The sequence below is a fragment of the Epargyreus clarus genome, unplaced genomic scaffold, assembly GCF_041222505.1.
Source record: "Epargyreus clarus isolate Ecla_fem2 unplaced genomic scaffold, WU_Ecla_fem_2.2 ptg000015l, whole genome shotgun sequence".
NCBI lineage: Eukaryota > Metazoa > Arthropoda > Insecta > Lepidoptera > Hesperiidae > Epargyreus > Epargyreus clarus.
In genome coordinates, this window is record NW_027332223.1 from 6,484,555 (window position 1) to 6,502,217 (window position 17,663).

The 17,663-nt window shown below is 37.0% G+C and overlaps 1 protein-coding gene and 1 long non-coding RNA gene across 3 annotated transcripts in view; one reads left to right on the plus strand and one right to left on the minus strand.

Annotated features, from left to right (window-relative positions):
• Window positions 1–17,663, minus strand: part of mbl (splicing regulator muscleblind) — a 354,372-nt gene that overhangs the window by 257,170 nt on the left and 79,539 nt on the right. The gene's annotated exons all lie outside the window — the stretch shown is intronic.
• LOC140747715 (uncharacterized) lies at window positions 5,073–17,522 on the plus strand. The gene is made up of 3 exons (XR_012102902.1): window positions 5,073–5,213; window positions 16,318–16,656; window positions 17,423–17,522. It is a non-coding gene; the product is annotated as an uncharacterized LOC140747715 (long non-coding RNA).

A 17,663-nucleotide genomic window follows, 5' to 3' on the forward strand; every position in this document is an offset into this window, starting at 1 on the left:
AATGTGGCCCTATTGTACGGTGAAGTATAATGATATTTGTTTAGTAAGTGATTTAGTGTTCGGAGGATGTACGGATTTTGATTTTAATACATTTTTCGATCGAAATCGAACGATCGAAAATCGAAAAAAATGTATAAATCATCATTGATGATGATGACATTTTTATACTTCTCTGCTGTGTTCCGTTTTGAAGGTTGTGGTAAAGGAGACATACTTTTCCGAGGCGTTCCTCTTAGTCCTCAGGGGTAGCGGCGCATCTGTGGCCGACCTCAGGTAGGAATATCTAATCCTATCTGGGGTTGATTACAGATGTCCATGGGCGGCAGGAGCCACTTACCATCAGATGGACTGCATGCTCGTCTGCTACTCCTATATTAAAAAAAAAACTTAACATATTATGTTGTTAAATTGGTTGCCAATTTTGTTCGAGTTTCTCTATTGTTTTTAGATTTTCATACCTCAATTTCATTTAGATTTTTTTGGTTCCTAATCCTCCAACACTAGTCTTTAGCTTTTAGAATATTATCAGACATATTTTAAAATAATGTCTATGACATTTTAATTAAGAAAACATTCCAGTCGTCATAATTGTACCTATGTATCATTATAGAAATGATTTCTACATGATATCCATCATTGATACATTGAGCCTGGGGACTAAGCAATCACAAGAAGTATTGCTATAATCCAAAAAAAAATTTTAAGCCAAAACGTAAAATCTCCCAAAATAACCAAGGATACAAGTAATAACATAATTATCTATCCATAGTGCAGTAATACCCAATAAACATATTGAAACAAATAATTAGGTCTTCATTAACTACATTTCGCAAGGCCTTGACCGCGCAACTCGGCCAAGTAAACAACTATATCAGCCTTGTTCTATTTATGCAGAGCGACAATAAAGGCGGTTCTCCCGTTTATTCCATATCGCTTTTACGCACAACCAAACAGTGTACATGAATTTTTAGTACATTGAAAGCCAATACTTCTTGTCTGGAATTTGTCAGATTTAATGAATAATATACTTTATACTTCGGTTCACGCGTAGTCGTTTAATTGGTGAAATTGCTCCCAACAATTTGTGGATAAATATACATAAAAATTGTAATTGTATTACTTATTTGTGAGAGAAAACTGAAATATTCATTTAAAATCTTCAATGGAATGTATCAGAACCATAGAAAAGGGGATTGTTTTGTCAACATTTCTTTTTTTGATGTACAAATAGGGTCATGAGTTTGTTCAATTACTCAGTTTAGTTAATTATCCGCTATGCGTTTAAAATAGTAGTATAGTGAATGCACCTTTAGCGAGCGGGCTTGACAGCGATGTAATGGATTGTTTACATCCGCGCGGACGTCCGCCGTCGATCACCGACACGGCCTAATTACATGTAAATAAATACAGGGCCCATCGGCTGACCTGAACCGAACTATCTCCCAAGGAAACTATCTCGAAGTGACCCTTGATAGATCGAGGTTTGGGATGTTTTGTTACAAATATAGCCTAATGTTTAAGATATTGGAACCTTTGTAGCTTTTATTTTGTAATGGCAGTCTATTTCTTGTTACACCTAAAAGTCTTTAGGTAATTAAATAGGTTCTTAGATCCGTAAATTTCATAATTAAGTTATAGTTTGTTAAAATTAAGTACTGCATAGATGATAGAACAGATAAGTTCATAGTTCATCAATTCTAGGAGGTCCACTCATGGATCCAGAATTAAAATTATTTAAATTAGCCCAATTTGTCCTGGACTAGCTGTAATTTTCTAAGATTTTTAATCATATAAACTTAAGAATAAGTTTCAATTTATACATGTTTTAACGTTCAATTTAAACTGGTCTATTACTTTTAACATGCTTTGTAGTACGAATAAGATACAACCAGTAAAAATAACATATTATAACAATACCAACATAATTTGTGCTTAACCTCAGACAATACATTATGCAAATGCCAAGGGAAAATTACTATCCACCTAGAAATCTTATTTACGTACTTTAGAAATCAGATCTCGGGAAGGAAAATAATTTTTCAACTGAAGTTGTTGGCAGCACCTCGAGTAATTTGCACATAAATGAAAAGTATAAAGTGAAATTTCCTGAAACAAAAAATCTAGGCGAGTGGAACTATGCAATAGTGACAATACCCGGCTTTGCATCCAAATAGGTCATTTGTACGCTCTAGAGCAAGACACTGAAGTTGGGTGATCGATTAACTAGGTAAAAGTACTTGATATAGGTCGATCGGTCAATGCGACTTATATTTTAAACACTTGCAATTTTTTCGTATTGATAGCATTTTACACGTAAATAAAGTAATAATGCAGCTGCTCATTTGCTATCGGCCTACATCTTTCAAACTTTATTTTTCTTCACTTCTCTTCGTGCGAAGATACTCGTTATTCTATTGCTATCAACACGAATAGTCACGAATCTTAAAATATAATTTTTTGAAGAGTCCTTTAAACTAGCAAGTTCAGATTACTTTAGTAGCTTTACATTAAAATATTTTCAATTACTCGAAAGTAGAAGTTAATCGATAGCATTCTCTAGAACTTTATTTAGTACTCTAAAAAAATAGTTTCTTAGAACGAGTAGTTCGGTACTCAGAAAGGCATATTGCTTATGTTTTTTAATGTCTAATTATCTATGCCTTTGGTATTTTTGGTTAAGATCATTAGGTAGATGGTCACTAACCATTATTTTTTTTCCAGTGTCACTAAAGTGGAAAGTCCATATTGCGAATAGCGTTATCGTTTGGTTTTGCGCTTCAGTTCGCCTGTGAGGCCTGTGACACGCAACAAAACTGAACTAAAACGTACAACGATCGTTTGCAGGAATAATCCTGTTATTCCAGATACACAAAACAAAACTATACGTACGTAATTTTAACTATGGTCACTGTATTTCACGTATAATACTGATTCAAACGATAATTCAATATGAATATTGGCGGCATTTCTGATATTCGCAGCCATATTGTGCAACTTAATTTGTTGTCAATATAATTATCACATTATCCCGCTGGCTAAGTACGAATTAGGAGACTTAGAGTACCTTTGAGATCGTTTTTTAAAGAACTATCAAACGTGTAGGTTTCCTCGCGATGTTTTCTTTCACTATTTAAAAGTTAATTTCTAATACGTATATAATTTTGAAAAGTCAGAGAATTCGAACTTAGGACCCTCCATTGCGAGGTCAATATTGTAGCCACTGGTCTGTAGTTTAAGTTTTTGCTAATCCCACCGGTGCACACCGGCTGTTTAGATTGGAAATACGCTGGAGCTCTGTGCGCCTCACTTCATCAACTTAACATACATACAACAGAACTGTACAACTAAATCAGAAACAGCTAATAGCTTATTCAGCTTATAAGGATATTTTTTATTCTTTTAACAAAAAATGCTCATTTTTATCCGATGTACGGACTTTTTTCATTGATATGTCTAAAATTAAACGGATTATTTATATAGTAGTATTGTGTACGTCATCAGCTATTGCACTGATGGGCACGGGTCTCATGAAAGGCTTAGGTTAGGTAAGGCGCTGGTGTACTGTGGATTGTTTGACGTCACACACCCTTAATAACCCTTCTTAAAAATTCCCACAATATTTTCTTCACTGTTATAGCAAATGATAATCAATTTAATAACTTCATCATTAAATTCACATAACTTTGAAAAATTAGATGGTTTGAACCTCGGACCCATCGATTGAGAGCACGTGATTCTAGCCACTTCACCAGTGAGGCTTGTGTCATGCAACAGAACTGTACGACTAAATCAGAAACAGCTAATAGTTTATTCAGTTTATAAGGATAAATACAGCAATTTAATTTGGAAACAAACCTGCAATTTAGTGTACATTAGCCTAATTGATTGTGGTAGTTGTAATTGTATGCTTAAATACTCCACAGTACTGAAGTTAGGGGAAAAATTATATTAGTATGGGTTATATTATGTATACAATAAATTTATCATTATATCGACGAATCAAAGGAATAAGTACAAAAATACCAAACAATAAGAGTTATTACTTATAGATATTACTTTTCATAGTAATTTACAGTTATGTTCGATTACCAAATTGTATGACAAATTCTTGTCCTCTATTCGGTTAGGGGGATTGTTACCTACGTCTTTTATAAAAATCGTATGCGTCATACTTTTACGCCCAGCCGATTAGCTGTTTGTTAGAGTTTTAATTAAGTGTCCTAAAATAGATATAGTACAAAAGATCTATTTTTGGACACGGTTTATCTGTTGTTAGAATGTACAAAGAGCAATTCCTATAATTTTGGATTACACAAATGTGGGTTGATACGGACTCTGATGCAATGATTGAGGTGGGCGTGGGTCGCCCACGCGGTATTTCGACGAACGAGAATTTTCCTATTTGCGGCAACTGGTTAATTCGATTTCACTTAACTTGTTTACAACCTTTTAAAGTTTTATTTTTGTTGCCTGTAAGCTATTTTTGTATACGAAAATATGAGGATAAATTATTTGCATATTTTTTGCATACTGATATCGAATTACGATATTATTTTGATGTTTGTTTGTTTATGCTTCGTGCTAACGGATGTGATCGTTTACCCAAAAACTATAGATTTCTGTACCTTAAGGCCCGTGCCAGACATAAACAAATATTTGAACAAAGACTGCTCACACATTTGAACACTTATTTGTTTAATTTTTTTAACCCGTCACTCATGTCATGGTCTCCTAGCAACTGGACTTTCCGCATGTGTAGCAGGCTTCGCACATACTTGAAATTTGATCGCTTTGATGTACGCTCGAAAAACCGACACCAAATGGCAAAGTGCAAATATTTGTAGCAAGCTTTGAACAAATACTCAAATACCCGTGCTTCACTGTGTTCAAACATATGTTCAAATATGTGTTCAAATGTTTGTGCTATGTCTGGCACGGGCCATAGAAATATATAAAAATCGTCTTTTAAAAATCATATGAAAAGTTACTTATACTATTTTTACTACTTGCTTAGGTTGGCTTACAATTTATCTTGCCTCAATATTGTACAATACAATTTTGTACCCTCGGGACTGCACAATATTGCTTGCAAATTATGCACGTATCTGTCAAATTAGACGCATTGATGCACGTGAGCGGGCGAGGTAACTACAGACAACGAAATTTATGATGCAGCGGACAAGATTGAACCTCGTACCTGCAGACGAGCTGACGTAAGTGCGAAAAATGAGAAAATTTCCATGGTAATGTTATTTTCTATAATAACATGTAAACTAGTCTTGGTTCTTAGAATATTGAAAAGGTCGCTTGAGTGAATTGCGCGCTTATAAACAAATATACCTACCGCTTACGTTTGCACTTTGTAATTTGATTAAATATAATTTGTTTGTAACCAAGGTATGGTATTATTTAAAACGATTTTAATTACTTCATTATTTTGGACTTCCATCTTGATATCAATGTTATTGATTGCACCTAAAATATTTGTTGTCATTTCATTAGTTAAGTTACGATAAACACCCGTATTAAATCCATTTCATAAATTAAAACAGTATAATAGTAAACATACTTATGCATAATTTGCTGTGCTGTAGACTGTATTTTTTGTATATCTTTGTTAAATGTGTATTTAATCTTTAATATACTCGTACCTATATTTTTATACATTCTGAGGCTTAATCGTATTACTGTAAGTATATGCATTGTGGTATATATTCACAACCATAAACGTATGTATTAGAGTACTAAAGCATATAACAGTTAATATAACGCAATATAAATCCAGTAGGTTTATAAATCCCTGGATTGTATAGGTGAGGGCCAACAACAACTGTCTATTTTATAGGAAAATCACAAGTTCTTGTTTTTCAACTTTTAGTTTTAAAATAACGGTTGCTGTTCAGACTTTTATGCTCAGAATAGCTAAAAGAGACAACTTTTAAAAAGCAGTGTTCACAGTTTTTCAACTGTTATTCGAAAATAGCAAAAGTTCGAAAATTGGTATTGTTTTATATGAATTGGTAAAAACTGTCACGTATTTCAGAACTAAACTGTGGTTTCTATAAATGAAATGCATTAAATAATTAACAAATTCAGTTTTTTTATAATATGGGAGTAGCAGACGAGCATGCAGTCCACCTTATGGTAAGTGGCTACTGCCGCCCATGGACATCTGTAATCAACCCCAGATAGGATTAGATATTCCTACCTGAGGTCAGCCACAGATGCGCCGCTGCCCCTGAGGACTAAGCTAGAACGCCTCGAAAAAGTATGTCTCCCTTACGTCACCCTTCAAAACGGAACACAGCAGCGCCTATCACTGCTGTTATTACGCAGAAATAGGTGTGGTGGTGGTGCCGCCGGAGTCGAACCACTAAGGGTTCTACCACCTTCAAGTTCTACTGCACAAACAATTAATAAATTATAGGTTATTTCATTGACTTTTAGAAAACTTATTGTAATCCCACTTTTATTAACTCAAGATGTAGTGTGTCATAGAACACTATTACAGAACATGTGTCTACAATTTAACTTTTACTCTAACAGGTACCTACCTATAGCTTCATTATAAAATGTAATATACAAAGCTTTCCCTCACAAGACTATTACGAACCTTAATGTACAGCTTTTCGCAGAACCGCTTTCAACTCAACGATATTACTCGGAGATTGAATATAAGATCTAATACATTCCTGATTCAGTTTAGAAATAAATCGCGTCGAACCCACAATTTCCTAATCGCTTTGTGAACTCCAATAGTGTGCGAGAATTCCACTCATGCTTATTAAATTTTCGCTGTACGGAGACAAGAAAATGTAAAGCCAGCTTTCACAGAGGACATGCAACAAGGCTCAGCCGCGCACATTGGCCCGGCACAAAATATTGTGCAGGCGGAGTAAACGCTCTAACTTCCAATACAATATAAATTGCACTTTGAAAATGTCCTGTACTTTAACCGCTGTACACAATTCACGGCTTTAACACCGAACACGAAAGCGCGTTTTGGACAAGTCTGCCCGACTTCGCAGTAGCATAATACCGGTAATGTGGTGTCGCCTTTCTGTGGCGAGATAAGGGTACGCGACATTGACTATTCAAAGGGTTGCGGTCTTCAAAATTTGCGCTCAATAAGTTCAAAATACCTACGCTCCACCTATGAGATAGAGCGCAATTTACCTTGAGTGCTATCAGGACACAATGCTGTTTGTGCGACACTCTATTTGGTGTTTTAGTCATGAGTCATTTGACTTCGATGAGTGCATTTGCAAGCTTTGTTGTGTTGTACAGATGGGGGAAGAGCAACGCGTTACATGACATTACCATTTTTTTCTAGAAAATAAATTGTACATATTGCAATTTACCGCAAGTATTAAGCTTCTTCGTTTCTTATTCGTAATGTGTAATATGCAAAGCAGTTCTCAATGCGTTTCTCCTTTGAGATATTAGATCCCTTTGAGTTTAAACTACGATAGATCTGAAACTATCTCAAAGAATTTTAAAGGGATTTCATAATCGTTCTACTTTAAATGTCATATTAATAAATCAGCAATATTTTTACAGTTTTTAGATATTATTCGTATATTTTCAAGTAATCTACTGACAGTAGATTCGTAGTTAAGTAATTAAAAATAAACAACTTTATGGTTCGTATACATTTGGGAATAGTCAAAAAATAAACCAAAATACAACTGCACTTAAAACTTGATAAAATGTAGGCATTTGCAGCGTAAATAAAAAAACTTCATTAACCGTAGACGCTTCGCATCCGAAAAGATTTCCTTTTACTGATTCAACGAGTGTTCGTGGTGGTTTATTTATTTGCAATTTGTAGGATATCGCTTGCTAGGTACCTTAATGAGGCAATAACAATAAATAAAGACCCAAAACTTTCCTTGCCACTTCACCCTCCTGTTCGCCTGGACCCTTGCAAGAAACCATCTACTCGTATGAAACCGGATAAATGTATTATGTAGATTCGGATTACCTAACTTGTAATATATTGTACTCAATTAAATTATGAATTCATACGAAAGAAAGGGAATTGGATAGGGTAATATTTTACCGGGCTAAAATATTGAGACACTTTATTCGGAAAATGACGCGACGCGAATGATGCGAGCGTTTTATTTATTATCACGTACGTATGAATATTATAAGAATGTGGTTGTAAAAAATTAAGATACGAGTACATTCATTAATTGTATAAATTGGTGAGGCACGGTTAATGATTAGATGGGTTGTATACAAATCACAACGGTTATTTAAGTTTTTCTTAGCACTATTGATGTTATTAAAAAGAAGCCATTCTTCTGTCAATTACAGAAGGTATATTTACAAGCATTTTACTGTTTAAGTAAATTTATTTAGTAAAGAAAATTTTCAAATATCTCACTTCAGTAACACAGGCAGTCAACGGGTTAATATCCGTATTTTTATATTTTTATGCAGCAAACGATTATATTGTCTACCATATTACTGGCGGTCATGGATGTCTGCAATCATTTCCAAATAGGATTGGAGTTTATCCTAAGATCAGTCATAATATATGAGTCTTCCCCTAAAGGACTAAGTTGATGCTCAACGTCCCTTCATCATACAAACCAGAAGCCAGCAGCACTCAACACTGGTGCACCGTGTTATGAGACAGCTATATGTTTGACAGCAGTACCACCTACGTCAAACGAAGTGTTCACCACTTCTAATCTACCTTTTACTTTATCATATATAAATACCTATAGTATTTTACATCCATCTGTGTCCCTAGCATATGCGTGTCACGTACCCACACTAATTATATTGAATGGACGCCATGAGATACTATAACTTAATAAAGCTACCCTAATTGTCTAACTCAATAGGGACTGGAATCGGCACAATCTCTTATTATCCAGGAATATTGTTATTTATGGGGCGTATTTTGGCGCGAGACAATTGGGTGCTAGGCTCAGGTGACATCTAACGACTCGGGTCAGAATATCGTGTGGCAAATAAAATGTTTGGGGGATAATTATTGCTATCATGTTTTCGGTTATAATGTACGAGTAATTTCACCTAATTATTTTTATCGTCTTATGAGTTATTACATTTCGTAGGGCAGTGTAGTCAAATAGGGTAACCTTATGGAATTCGATGTGTAGTCTACCATGCCGAGCAAATTCGGATCCGTAGCTCTTACATATAACTCTATGAAGAACTCTTAAAAGTATGTAAGACAGTACTCGTATGTATGTGGGTTCGCTCAGGATATTTCTTACTCACACTGTCTCTCTATAACAGCATGTATTAATTTCAAAAAAAGTTGTCTGAATTAGACACGAATATATCAATGGTTTATTTGTTACTTCCATCGTATTTTTGGCGCATTTATTCCTCTGGGCTTGTACCATAAACTCCGATGGGGTGCGCAGTAATAAAAATATACTATACGCGCGCGATTATAGTATATTCTGTTGCAATATTCTTTTACTTTGTTTTATATGTTCCTCATGAGAGCACGGAAACATAAAAAATGGAATATTTTTAAAAAATCTACGTTTCTGAGACACAAGCACGATTATGCTATGCGAATATACGAAGTAATAGTCATCATATGTACGAATTTCTATACAAAAAAAAAAAAAATTTTTCGACCTAATTCGACCAAATTCATGACAAAATTAACCAAATTGGTGGTGATGGTCGACCAAATACACCAGTGAGTGTGGTACCTTCAGTCCTGATATTTGTTTAAATATGTACTTAATGTACTTTTCTTTATTTTACAAAGTACATAGGTACCAGGGAAACATATTTAGGTAGTGGTGCGTTCATGTAGAATCAATGTGCGCAGTTCTGGCGCGGTCCCGTGGGCGCAGTAAACTGGGATGCGGTGCGCGGTGATTCCAACAGACTTTACTTTCTACCTTCCTAGTGTATTTTATTGCGTGCCTACATTTTTGGGGTGCACGGCGGTAGCGGTGGTATACGTACGTTATTTATTTTCCAAGATCTTGTGAGTTTCTTTGTATGTCGTCACAGTTTGAACCGGGCCTTCTTCAAAACCTATTATTAACATCAGGTAGGGCTTGCCTAACACTGAGTACAGTCGATACTTAAACGGACCGATAGTGGAAAAATTTCATTGCCACATGGATAGACTTTATTCGAACTTCTCCTTCAAGAAATACGTGACCGCTTTCGGTTTTAGCGACTTTTTCCTAACTGCGCAGCCTATTATTATCTAAATTTAAGTCATAACTATCTTTCAGTTTATTGGGCGTAGTCGATTCTTAGACATTCCTAGGAAGGACTAGTCGTGGCAAATTTCAAGTAAGTACGCCTGCCCTTATTCGAAAATTTTCCAGATTTCAATTGACCACACTTAGACTATACCAAACTCTTACCTTCTTAGGTGACTGTGCTAAGATCACATCGATAATGTATCTAAACACATTTTAATACATTACACGTTCTAAAACATACATCGTACGTTCATATAGAATCAATGTGCACAGTACCTACTGGCGCGTCCCCAGGGCGCAGTAAAGTCTCCGGCGGCGCGGTAATACGAACCATATACTTCAACCTAGTTGTACTTGCACGAAAATGTAAGTGAATGACTGTAGTATGTATGGGGTCTTACATCCTTCTACGTTAATAAATTCAGGAGTTTTCTTTCGTGTATCAAATGTTGGTAAGCAATTTTGTAATTGACTTGCAAACATTTTACGACCTTCATATAACTAAGGGCTCTCCAGTCTCCACTGCTAAGGGTTGGGGAGGGTAGAAACATCCACCACGCTGCTCCAATACGGTGAATTTTCGTAGATAATCATTAGATATAATAGTGACACAGACATTTGTATTAAACCATTAAGATTTATTTTTGCGACGGGAAATTAAAAACAGTCAACTGCAAGTGTATAATAAACAGGTTCCGTTAGTAAATTAGGCTTTTGTTTCGTTAATAAATCCGGCTGAATAATAAACGGGTCAGTCGTCCGGGTAGAGGTTCTAGGTTCGATCACCGGTTAGGTAACATTTAAAAGTTAAATCTAGATTTTTATTTGGAATGTATTTGAGTAATTGTCCTTGTCTGCGGCTGCTACGATCAGAGATTTATAGGAGATATATGGTTATGAGTGTAGGAACTATGAAGGTGGTAGAACCCTTTGTTGTTCGACTTCGGCGGCACCACCGCCACACCTATTTCTACCGAATACCAGCAGTGTTAGGCGCTGCTGTATTCCGGTTTGAAGGGTGTGGTAAGGGAGACAAACTTTTCCGAGGCGTTCCAGCTTAGTCTTCGGGGGTAGCGGCACATCTGTGGCCGACCTTATGTCATCTAATTCTATTTGGGGTTAATTACAGATGTCCATGGACGGCAGTAGACACTTACCATCAGGTGGACTGCATGCTCGTCTGCTACTCCTATATTAAAAAAAAAACTGCAATGACCCAAAAATATGTAGGATCTATACAATAAAGGGCAGTAAAACGCAACAAAGGTTCCATAAATAACCCAGCAAGTCCAAACGTAAATGCAATTACATTTTGATACTAAAACCTATGAACCTAATGTTCACCGTACAGTATATTACCGGGGTGAGGGTAATTATTTCGCTGGCTCGGTGTTCGGTATTTATTACATTCAGTGAATTTTGCACACAGGAACGCAAATAAAACAATCGCTGAATTGGTTTGAACTATGAACTTTGGACGTTTATAGGAATAATGGATGCAACAAATAGACTTAAAACGATTATGCGTTCGGGTACAGTGACACATTTAGATCCATATTGAAATTGGTTAACTAAATGCATTATAAAAACAAATAAACTTACTGCTTACGAATAAGCTATAATTACTCATAATTTAGACGAATTCCATACACGTCTTAGGTCCAAAACTATCATGATGTTTCACTGTTTGTCCACCGACCACCGATATCGAGCTGATACCGATAATAAATGACGGCGCCGAAGTGTCGTACATACGTTTACTATAGCAGTTTGTCCACCGCACGCATTCCGAGTAGATCGGCGTGACCGGCTAGATCGTCACCGAGTTTTTGACGGGCCGATGTGCCGGCAATGTAAAACACATTGGAACTTATCCATACACTGCTGTCACACGAGTGGCAGCTGGAATAAAATAAACCATCGATATCGGTCGCAGTGGACAAACTATCGCCGTCACGACATGATTAAAATCGGACCGAAATTATCTCGTTCACGGTATCGGCTCGGTGACGGTGCAGTGGACAAACAGACTTTTGGTTGCAGGGCTTGCCAAAGAATGAGATATACATACAGAGATTCGCCCGATAAACATTATCTTACACATTGGGGTAAAAATTAACAATCTACCACGTTTTAATTGATGTTGAACGAGAATGATGTTCATTTAGCAGTTACCGCTGTGGCTGTGGTGGACCACAGATTTCTAATACCATAATTTGAATGGGGGTTCAAGATTAAGAGACCGTTAAAAAAGATAAAAAATACACTTTGTATACTCTCAGTCTCATCGTAGGATTCCCTGTGTTATGGGTGCCATTGCCCCACACAAACACGAATACAACGTCAGAGACCAGGATTGAAGGTGGTCCCCTTTGTCCTCAGGGGTAGCGGCGCATTTGCAGATGCGCCACTACCCATAAGGAGTAAGGTGGAACGCCTTGGAAGAGTATGTCTCCCTTACCCTTCTCTTCAAACCAGAACACAGCAGCGCTTAACGCTGCTGTTATTAGGCAGAAATACGAGTAAGTGTGGCGGTGGTGCCGCCGGAGTCGAACCACAAAGGGTTCTACCACCTAAAATTGTGCCTCTATAGGCACATATTATAATAGGGCTTATTCGATTAGAATACCTTCAACATATCAAATAGGCAGGTCGAAGTTTAGACAAAGGTGGCCTTTTATGAACATACAAACTAGAGCCGGCCTATAAATCGATTCGACGGTAGTAAAAGGACAATACATCGCATCGAATAGGTTTGCATTGTTTTTTACACTTTTTCTGTTTTCAAACAACTGACATTCCAATATTTCCGCTCTCAGTCACTTTTGTGTTAAGAAAATGGATGGATGTAATGGATTACGAATTTGGAAAATGGTTTCTAAGTTCTTACTTTTCAACGTTTTAGAAATTTGTTATATACGTAATTTGTTATTTACAACACTTAGAACGCAAAGGTGCTTTTAAAATTGTTGTATCAGACTTTATATAGAAAACTGGCTGATTCGGCAAACGTTGTGTTGCCATATAAATAAAATAATGTTAAGGGTTAACAACCCTATCACTTAGGGGTATGAAAAAAGATAGTAGCCGATTCTCAGACCTACTGAATATGCATATAAAATTTGGTGAAAATCGGTAAAGACGTGTCAGAGGAGTACGGTAAGTAACATTGTGACACGAGAATTTTATACTTAAGATAATAAGACATTTCTGTCGCTTTCTACATTCACACATTCATAGCTCGAAACTAACATTCCCTGTGCTTTGAAAGCTTTTACACACAAAGATAAATATAAAAATATTTTGTTATTTAGATATCTAGCTGACCAGGATTGAACCCGAAACTCCGAATGTCTAGCTCTGGTATGCGCGTCAGTAAAGAACGCTGCTGTCCGCACATTAAGCACAAAATTCACGTATACATACATACACACATACACACGTCAATTTAATAGAATTATGCATCGAAACTGCATTAAAAGTCACGCTCAAAATATTGTTTTCGTATCAAGAGGAAAAGGAACATTACATAATTGTTCCTGACGCCTTTTTAGGCGATTATCCCAGCGGCTTTGCGCGTCCGAATGTGTTTTTGTGATCTGCTAATAAGGGGAGGAGAAAAATGTGTGGCGCTGAGAGGAAGTAAAATGTGAAAAGGTTTAATACCGGTAATGTGGTAATAAGTAAGGATGGCTTAGTGGTATCTTCTACACATTCGAGGTTCTGAGGCTTAAATCCTAGAAGAAAAATATTAAGTATGCTTATTAAAATGAGTAAGCTCAGGTAGGTAATTTAATGGTTGTCCCTGTAGTACCGGGCCAGAATAGGGCTACGGTATCCCCTGCCTGTCGTAAGAGGCGACTAAATGGGGCTTCCGGGGTTGCGGGCGGCAAGAGTGGGAGCTCAAACCGTCCAGCAAGCGTCCCCGGGAAGGACAGCTTTGGGTGGTCGCATATCGCTGTAATCATGAGGGGATGTGAGAGGAGCGTAAATTGCTACCCCCAGGGCAGAGTCCGATAGAAGGGCATCGCGTTAGGAGGACTCCGGTTGTGTTCCGTTGGAGATCCCGGAGTTCTCCACCAAACGCTGAGGACGGTCACCGGGGGGGTTTTAGTGCGGTAAAAATCCAACATAACTCGGCATCACTCCCATGGCGTCGGGTACCGTTTGAAGGTTTCCCCCTCGTCAACAAAAAAATGAAATAAACGTAATTTAAAGGTAGGTAAACATTATAATGCTGGCCTATGTCCAGCAGTGGCTCAAAAGGCTGATGGATGGATGGATGGATGGATAGAAACATTATAAAACTTGAAGCCTTGAAGTTATCCATCTATTATTGGCACCAACGATTTTCAAGTGTTGTAACGATAGCAAAACCTCTTTGCTATAAGAAATTATTGACTATGTATAACGTACCTATCTACATATATTTTATGAAATAGAAAATAGCTCATAATATTTTTGATAAACGTTTAACACATTCATCTATTCGAATTATTGTCATTATGGTCAGCAAATTGACATGCAATGATGTATAGGATTCTGAATTTCAACAGTCGGAAAATAATTATTTCATTTGATTTATAGCGCCATTTCGAAATTACTAGAAACTGCTAATACTAGAATTTCCATGATTCCTTTCACAAAAGGCAGTGCGAATCTACGTTATATTCAAATCTATATTATACAGATATTAGACAGACCACACGAATAGCACTGCATTTGTGGCTGACTTCAATACAATCCGGATTGATTATAGATGTCCTAGTTATGTCAGGAGTTGCACATACAATGTAGGTTGTATGGGTATTAATCTAATACCTTCAAACGAGCAATTCTATAATCTCAGAAACGGCTTCATCGATTTACTATGCAAAGGATTTCGGGGCGATAAATAGATCTTTCGTTTTTAGAAAACGTTGTTTTAAAAAAATACCGAGACTATATTTTAAACCATAGCAGCCCCTTTAAACTAATCGACACGACACCGGTGTCGTCGCCGACGCATCGGCGATGTTGTTAGTAAGTAGTGCGTATGTACTGGTTACACTAGGTAATGCATGTACAAGACGCAATGCGTAATTAATGGACCTACTTGCGATACATGACATCCCCTACCGCCCCACTTGTCTGTCACGCCATTCATTCGCTGTCAAGTCACGCTAATTTACCCTTTAATTTGTCAATAAGATATCAAAGTATTTTATCCGGATACGCATAACAATATTCATTGAATAAAAAACCTTCAAGGTATTGGAATCAGTCCGATGTGACGATATGGATGACGTAATCGGTGGTTAAAACGCTGTAAACATTAATATATCCTCGTCAATTGCTCATAACTATCCCATTGCTGGGCACGAGTCTCCTCTATATGTGAGAAGAATGTAGGCCCTAGTCCAATATGATCGCTTAGTGCGAGTTGGTAGACATCACAAACCTTTGAGATTTTTAAACTCAGACGAGTATTAATTAGTATTCATAATTAATTTCTAATACGCTGATATTTTTGAAAAATAAGAGGTACGCGCCTGGGATTCATATAAAAAAATCCGATTGAGAGACGTTTGAGCCACTAGCCTGACACAGCCACAGCCTTTATTGCCTGTCACATATAAAATCTATAAATTTCCAGCAACAGTGAAACAGCAACTGTTTTTGTTGAGCGCGCGATGTCGACCGCAGAATGCACGCGGCATTTCATTACAAACACATCGACAAGCACGCATCGCCGATTAATGTTTCACAATAATACACAAAAACACATCGTTATTTAACAATTTTCGCGCGCACACTGAAATTTGTGGGTTTAATTCCACTAATTGCTACCCTTGGATGTGTGTAGGTGTGTGTTTCACACGAGTGACACGACAGCGTATACATAACGTTAATAAAAAAAACGTTGTGTGACATTTCATTGAATTTATCATAATTAAAGTATATAATTAATTCGCAGACGTGTGAGTTAAATAAATATTATTATAAGCATTTGAAAGGCGCTTAGAAGGATATAATAAACTAAGTACAGTAGTAGTATAAAAGTATAGTAGAAATATAATATTAGTTAACAATTCATGCCATTTTTCTTTTCCACCAGACTGAAGTATTTAAAATTACTCACTAAAATACCATGGGAGTCAGAAAAATATTCCAAACATGCTTAGAACACGACAAACAAGCGAATAATCGATACGTGAGTGAACCCATTTGATTGAAGTTCGTGCTACGAAGGGCATCGAACTATTAGACGGTGCAAATTAACTTGTTTTGGGATCTTAATGCTTCGAGTACAAAGGACTAGGAGTACATAGAGATAGAGGCGGCAATGATAAAGTGTCGGGTTGGCGGCCGCTCCCTCAGGAACGATAAACCCTTCCCGGCGCTTCCCGTCTACTCTTCTTTATGGGAGGCCGGAATGGCCAGCCCAGGTGAACAGGTAGGTAGATTGCGAAAGTATTTTTAGAACATCTTGCTCCTCGTTCCGTGTTTTTCCTTTGTTATCGAACGAACCCCGAATGTGGTTATAGGTGTCCTTAACGTCGTAACTATACGTAGTTCGGAGATAAGAAAATGTTTCCACAACTAACGGCGTAACGGCATCTTAGTGGATTTTTTGTTTAGAAATCCGCTTTCTTTGGGTTCAATCACGCGGAAAAATGACTTGTGTTTCTCTGTGCTTAAGTTGGAAACAATCGAACGCAATAAAAAAGCACTCGCGGGGTGAATGAAGTATTAAATTTGATGTAAGCCACGTTGGCGATGCCGCAACACAAAAAATCAGACGTCCATTTGTTATTTCCATTTGAAACGGCGCAGGTCTTTTATCGCATGTAGCGAACGTTGCTGTTTGCTATCTTCCTAGGTTTATTTGCAAATCGCGTGCCGCCCGTGCACGTTTACACTCGTAATACTTACTTGTTGAATTACCTTTGTTAAAGTACAATTTTGTTTTAAATGGACGATATATTTTTTGCTTAAATGCCTCCATTATGAGGATTTTGTTCCAAGAATTCGCGGCCATTTTGCTTGTCGTGTACGTATGGTTTTGTAATTAATGTTTGGTGTTGGTACTGATAAGCTAACATTGACGCTGCTTGACGTCGTTGCATAGTGTTATTTCCTCTTTCTAATGTACTTTTTATTACCTTACTAATGTAATATTCTTTTATGGGTATACTTAACATTACTACTACTTAACACAGAAGTGACGCCAGTCGGAGTGAAGTCAGAGACAGGGCACAGATTTCGCGCTCGTGGCTCATTGGAATATCGTAACTAAAGTGTCAGCGCAGTGATGTGGTGCGTCCATGATTGGCTCCAGAATTACTTGCAATTTGCTTCAAAACTGCTCTTTCATGGGGGAGATGTTTATAGTTCCTAAATTTTTAAACGCAGTAACGTCACGGTTTTTCTGAGTATGGATGGAATAAATAATATTCCTAC